Here is a 7,080-nt window from a genome sequence, read left to right as displayed (position 1 = left end):
AAAAAAAAAAAAAAAAAAAAAAAAAAAAAATTAAGTACCTTTTATTAAAAAACAGGGTGACAATGAATAAAGCAAATCTCACACAAGATTGTATGTCTCACATCCTCAAACCTCTATGTAACTCTAGAGTTTCAGTCACTGTTTGGTGGAAGCATGGGGCTGGGTTGTTCTGGGACAGGCACTGCCTTCTGCAGCCTGTTCAAAAGTCACTTGTGTAGAGAACGTGACTCCTGCCCTGAAGCACCCTATGTCCAGGGCTTTTTTCCTTTATCCGAATATGTTACTGAGGCTCTAATTACCAAGGCCGACACCTTCAATGAAACCTTTTAACATTGGACAGTATGGTGGTTTAAGAGGATGTGTGGGGTCAAATGACAGCTCAGCCACTTCCTGGCTGTGTGAAAAACTGATAAGGTTTGGTCCTGTGTCCCCACCCAAATCTCATCTAGAATTGGAATTTCCACATGTGGAGGGAGGGGCCTGTAATCCTCATGTGTCCAGGGAGGGAGGTAATTGGATCATGGGGGCAGGTCCCCCCAACCTATGCCGTTCTCATAACAGTGAGTGAGTTCTCACGAGATCTAATGGTTTCATAAGTGTTTGGAAGCGCCTCTGTTTTTCTCTCTCCTGTCACCTTGTGAAGAAGGTGCCCGCTTCCCCTTCCATCATGACTGTAAGTTTCCTGAGGCCTCCCCAGACACGTGGAACTATGAGTCAATCAAACCTGTCTCCTTTATAAATCACCCAGTCTCAGGGACATTCTTTACAGCAGTATGAAGACGAGCTCATACACCAACCTCGGGCAAATTATGTAATTGTGCCTGGTCTCCTCATTGGATGAAATGAGGCCATTAAGACAGAAGTGAGGATTCAAAGAAAGAAGATAACAGAGCACTCGGAGTGATGCCTGGCAGACCAGGTGCTTAATGAATGTTCATCTTCTTTTTTCTCAGAATAATCTCATTCCAAACCTGCTTTATTCATTATGCAACTCAAACTTCATGAAAAGACATTTAAAGTTAATTTTTCTAGGCTGATATTTTCCTATTGAGGTGATAGGTATTTTTCCTAGTATAAATTAGTAGCCTAATTGCCCCTATAGCCATAGAAACTAAATCATATTAAAATTGGGTGAATATAGTGAAAGAGAACAAACTGAGATTCAAATACATATGTTCTAGGTCTCAACTCTGATAATAACCAGCCTCAGGTCCTCAAGGAACCTACTTCATTTCCTTAGCACTCTCCTTAAATATATGTAATAAGAAATCACCTTTGCAACTCTTTCCAGCATTAAAATTAAATTCTCTGAAGTGTCAGGATATGCAGACTATAACTACTCTGTATTTGTTAAGAAAAGATTGTGAGTAATGCAGAGAATGTACACTAAAGAGATTACCTCCATCAAGACCACATTGTTTTTAAAAATAAAAACAAAACTCTGTAATTAGAAACTTAAAGTGGTGACTAAATTGCTAAAAACAACTAGCGAACCACAGGAATGTGTCTGGGAAACTTGTCCATCAGGTAGTTCATGTTATTTTCATGCCCACATCTAGCAATGCCCAGTAGTCTAGTAAGGTCTGGCTGCTGGTGGAAACAGCAGTCAGGGATTCCCCCCGAAACTTATCCTGGGGAATAAAACATCTAAACTTCCACTGGATTTAATGCTGTGTCCCCAACTCCATGTCCAGCGCCATCACATGGATAGCTTGAAGTTGACCAGCATTTACACCATAGAAATCCACAAACACCGCAACTCAGGCTGTTTCCCCTCCACCCATGCCCCAGAGCTGGTTGTTAAACATTTCCCAGCACACCTTACTGCATGTTCAGTTTGGTCCAACTAAACTGTAAAAATTCAAACCACAAACTGGAACCTGTCTTGAATTGGTCTTCCTCTTCATGGGATCCTTTACAGGGACTGACTACTAAATTGAGATAGCATTTATTCTACTTCGTTCAAAATATGTATGAATTCTATACAATACATATGGATGATAGATGTATTGTGTATATGTGTGTATGAACATATATTGGAAATTAATAACTATTTTACAGAAGAACAAAGGCCTGGTTTGAAGTGAGAACCAGGACAAATAAGTAAAGATGCTTACTTCGGAGCATAGTCAGTTATCTTCTCTATTATATGCCTTCACTGGTCTTCTCTATTACATGCCTTGCCTGGCCTTGTGCTTAAATCTCTAGCTTTCCCTCCATTATTGGCAGATTGGTTTGTTCCTTCTTCCTCTCTTCTTTCCTTTCACATTCACTCTCCTCCTTGTTCTGGGAAGAATTTATGGTGCATATCTGTATGCTACCTGGTGATGATGTTGATGCACAGCCTAGCCTTTAAACATGGACAGAACACATAAGCAGAGAGGTAGCAGGGGGCGGGCAGAGATTTTAGACAAAGGCAATACGATGAAAGCAGGAATCACAACATTAATTTCAAGAAAAAAGTAGTTTAAAGGTATTTAAAGGGCTTTTTAAAGCATTAAGCAAGATTAAGACTATATAACAGTCACAAACATGTGTTCCCCCCAAAAAAAATTATAGAAGAATTTAACACACTCCTCTCAGAATTAGACATCAATTTTAAAAGGACAAGATATTATCCCATCATAATGCAATAAAATTAGAAAATACAATAAAAGAACAACAAAATAGGTCAACTACTCAGGAAACAAAATGTATCTTTCTACATAATCATGTTAATAAAATTAAAACTCGAACTTAAAATTAAATATATCTAGAAAACAATCCAATAATTGCTCTCTGGATATATTTATAGGTACAGATATAGCTAAAGCAGTACTAACTACTTGATCTCAAGAGATTAGGAAAAAAGCCTATGAAAATAAAGCCAAATCTTTAAAAAGTAGAGAGAATCAATAAAGACATTTGCTGAAATTAATAAAAATAAGAAAAAAGTAGGAGAGCATATAAATTTTAAAGGTGATTATTTGGAAAGATGATTAAAATAGGTCTCCATGGACATGATTTAAAAAAAACAGGGGAGCATAAGCAGAGGGAGAATACAGGGAAGAAAAGTACGAATACGGAAGAGATGACAAGAATAGTAAGTAGTGTGTGCAACTGAAGCAATGAAGTTTAAATCTACAAAAATATTGTAATTTTCTAGCAAATATAAAGCACCAACATTCCCCCATGAATGAACAAAAAAATTTTAATATGTTACTACCATAGAAGGCATTTAAAAAATGATTAAAGACCTACCATTGAAAAAGATCCCAGAGTCAGCTGGCTTCAAAGCTAAGTCCTACTAACGTTTCTTTACAGTTAATTTTAACATAATACATATTTGTGTATGAGAATTTCCCCAACTCATTCTCTAAAATTAATGTGTTCCTAATAACAAAACTTGATAAAAAATAGTGTAGTACCTAAGATAACCCTATAAATAAATACCTTTTATGAGTAAAAACTGCTAAAATTCTGAATAAAAAATTAACAAATGAAATTCAGTGTCTAAAAGGAACAGAGTTTCATCAAGTCAGTTTTACACCAAGAACGACCCAGTGCTCACCATGAGAAAACATATCAACATTATTTATTATATCCACAAGAAGAAGAATCATATAAGCATACCACTGAGACCAAAAAACTTTTTTTTTTTTTTTTTTTTGAGGAGTCTCACTCTGGCGCCCAAACTGGAGTGCAGTGGTGTGATCTCGGCTCACTGCAATCTTGGCTTACTGCAAGCTCTGCCTCCTGGGTTCAAGCCACTCTCCTGCCTCAGCCTCCCGAGTAGCTGGGACTACAGGCGTCTGCCACCACGCCCGGCTAATTTTTTGTATTTTTAGTAGAGACGGGGTTTCACGGTGTTCGCCAGGATGGTCTGGATCTCCTGACATCCTGATCCACCCACCTCAGCCTCCCAAAGTGCTGGGATTACAGGCGTGAGCCACCACACCCGGCCCAAAAGAACTTTTATAAAACTGGAACAGCTGCTTCTACCAAAGCCTCAGTTAAATGGAAGTAGAAATGGAATATTTTACATATAAGAGAGGATTCTTACCCAAATCCAACCACTACCATAATTGCAAGTGGAAAAATGCTAAAAGCTAAAGTCATTTCCACTAAAATCAGGAACAGGCAGGGGTTCCTCCATCACCAGTGCTGTTCAGTGTAGTTTTAGCAGTCTGGAAAATGGCATAAGAAAAGAAAACAGTCCATTTAAGTATTGGAAGAGTAAACATACCTCTTTTTTTTTTTCTAGTAATACGATTTTATACACATAAAATTCATCACTTAAAGGTGGGGTGGGGAATGCCATTAGAATTCATTGAAGAATTTGGTAAGGATCTCTGTACACGATAAACATACAAAAATCATTAACATTTTTTCTATACTGATATTAAAGATCTAAAAATTGATATTAGGGAAATGCTAATTCATAACAGGGAATAAGTCTATAAAAGAGGACAAAATCCTATAGGAAATGTTGTTCAGGGTATGTAGAGAAAACTGTAAAATCTTATTGAAGGAAGAAGGTTTAATATTATAAAATGTCAATATTTCTAAAAATTAACATGTAACATAATTGCAATTTAATCCTAGTGGATTCAGGCGAAATGTGAGTTGAATACAGTTATCTTAAAGTTTATATGGAAAAGAAAGTGTCCAAAGATAAAAAAGATAAAAGGTTTCAGGATTTGGAGGGTGAAGGGGTTGCCTTGTCAACTATTAAGACATACAAGAAAATAACTCTAACCCCATAATCAAAATAAATGATATTGACATAGAGAAAGGCAAATAGGCTAACGAAGCACAACAGAAAATCCAGAAGCAGATCTGGGTTTACATGAGAGTGTGATAAATGGGCAGCTGGCATTTTAATTCGGTGGGTACAGTTTGATTTATTAAATGAGTGATGTTGGCACAAACGACTCTCCGTCTGGAAGAAAAGAGAATTAAAGCACCACCCACACTACACAGAAAACTAACACTAAAGGAAGTAAAGGTTTAAGTGTAAAATAATTAATTAACAATAGCAGTAATTTAGAGTAAATTTTAGGAGAATATACATAGGACCTAGAGAATAGGTAGATCTTTTAACAAACAAGCAAGCAAAACAGAAAAAAAGAAAAAAAGGTGGCAGGCGCTCAGAAGGTATACAGAAATATATATGTATATATTTATAGAGTATATATTTATATATATACAGTATAATTATATATATTCTTGATTGCCTACAGAAAAAATTAAATATCTAAGATAAAAATATGGTGCTAATAAAATCAAAAGAAAAATGATACACTGGGTGAAAATATCTGTACTGCACATTATAAGGGGAATTATCTGTAGATAAAGGCAATTGTCCATAATATACACAGAGCTTTCACAGACTGTTAAAGACATACAACCTGAAAGTAAAATGGGCAAAAGAAATGAAGTGATTCGCAGAACATACCCAAGTGGTCAGTAGACACATAAAAAAATGCTCAGCTCCATTGGTAGTTAGGAAAACGAAAATGAGTAACAGGGTACCACTCTCAACGAGAAAAACCATCTGAGTCTGGTGACGTTGCACCAGCAGGGAAGCTGGTCAGGAGCACTCACAGACTTCTGCTGGAAACTCAGCGGCGGCTGCCTTGCTGCAAAAGCACGGCAACATCTATTCAAACAAGCCTAAAGAAATACATGTTGTTCAATCTAGCAAGCCCACTGCCAAAAATCTAGTCTATGAAAATAAAAGCATCGATGGGTCAAATATTTTCACATCATAGCAATTTCATAGTAGCCAAAAAGTTTTAAAAGAAAAGAAAAGAAAAGAGAAGACTAAATAAATATCAAAAGAGATACTTGAATAAATATTATAAATGCGTACACTGAAATATTAGACAGTCATTAAAAAGAGTGAGTTGTATAGCAGCTTTCTCTATAATAGCACCAATCTGAAAACAGCCCAGGTGTCTATCCATGAGAGAATGAACACACTAAGTGTGGCATATTCATAAAATGGAATACTGCTCAAGGAAAAACAAAAGCTGGGAAGAACAAACCCCTGAACTTGTAAGGACTTCATATACATCATGACTTCATAAATGATATATATGACGTTTTAGATGCAGCAAAACTCATCTATGGAAGGAAAACTCAGAATAGAGTCTGCCCCTGGGGGGGGAATCGGGAATTCACTGGGTGGGGGGCACGAGGGTACCTTTTGGGGTAATAGTGCTGCTGTATCTCAATAGGGATTTCGGTTACACAGATGTATGCCATCATCCGAACTCATCAGATAGTTCGCTCAATATTAGTGCTTTAGATTGTACATACAATTTACCTTGAAGGAAAAAATATCGAACACTAGCTAATGGCATGTGTGCCAAGTGTTTAAGGGGGAAGTATGCTGAGAAAGTCTGCAACTTTGCTTGAAATACATTCCCCCAAAATAAGATGGATTGGATGGTTACAGAGATGGATGGATGGAAAATAAGTATAAGTAATAGGTTAATGGTAGAATCGAGGTAGTGGGCATAAGGGTGTTTTCTGTAAAATATCTTCTTTTCCGTATGTTTAACATGCTTCATCTATGCTTCATTTGGCATAGATCTAACAGAAAAAGATCTAACAGATTCTTAGATTCCGTTAGATCTATGCCAAAAGGCTCAAGGGGTATCTATAATGAGACGTGCAAGATGTAGCAAAAGTGTAGGGAATAAGGATTCTATTTTTTTAGAATAAACAATGACAAAAATACAATCATATATGTTTGTGGCTAGCTACCCAAATAACCCCATATAGTTCTATGATCATGAAGATATTTATATGAAGACCCTGCGGGACGGAGGTGGAGAGCGCGAGGTGAAAGGTGAGGGCTGAATATACTTATGTACACAAGAGATGAGGAAGCGTGGACCTCAACACAGCGTCAACAGCCAGGGCCAGCACAGTTCCAGATCATTGTAACGTCCTTACAATTTTCTATACTGTTTAAAAGGTCTTTCTGGCCGGGCGTGGTGGCTCAAGCCTGTAATCCCAGCACTTTGGGAGGCCGAGACGGGCGGATCACGAGGTCAGGAGATCGAGACCATCCTGGCTAACATGGTGAAA

The sequence above is a fragment of the Rhinopithecus bieti genome, unplaced genomic scaffold, assembly GCF_001698545.2.
Source record: "Rhinopithecus bieti isolate Rb0 unplaced genomic scaffold, ASM169854v2 scaffold_32012, whole genome shotgun sequence".
Classification (NCBI taxonomy): domain Eukaryota; kingdom Metazoa; phylum Chordata; class Mammalia; order Primates; family Cercopithecidae; genus Rhinopithecus; species Rhinopithecus bieti.
The sequence above is the reverse complement of the archived record's forward strand: the minus strand, read 5'-3'. Positions refer to the sequence as shown.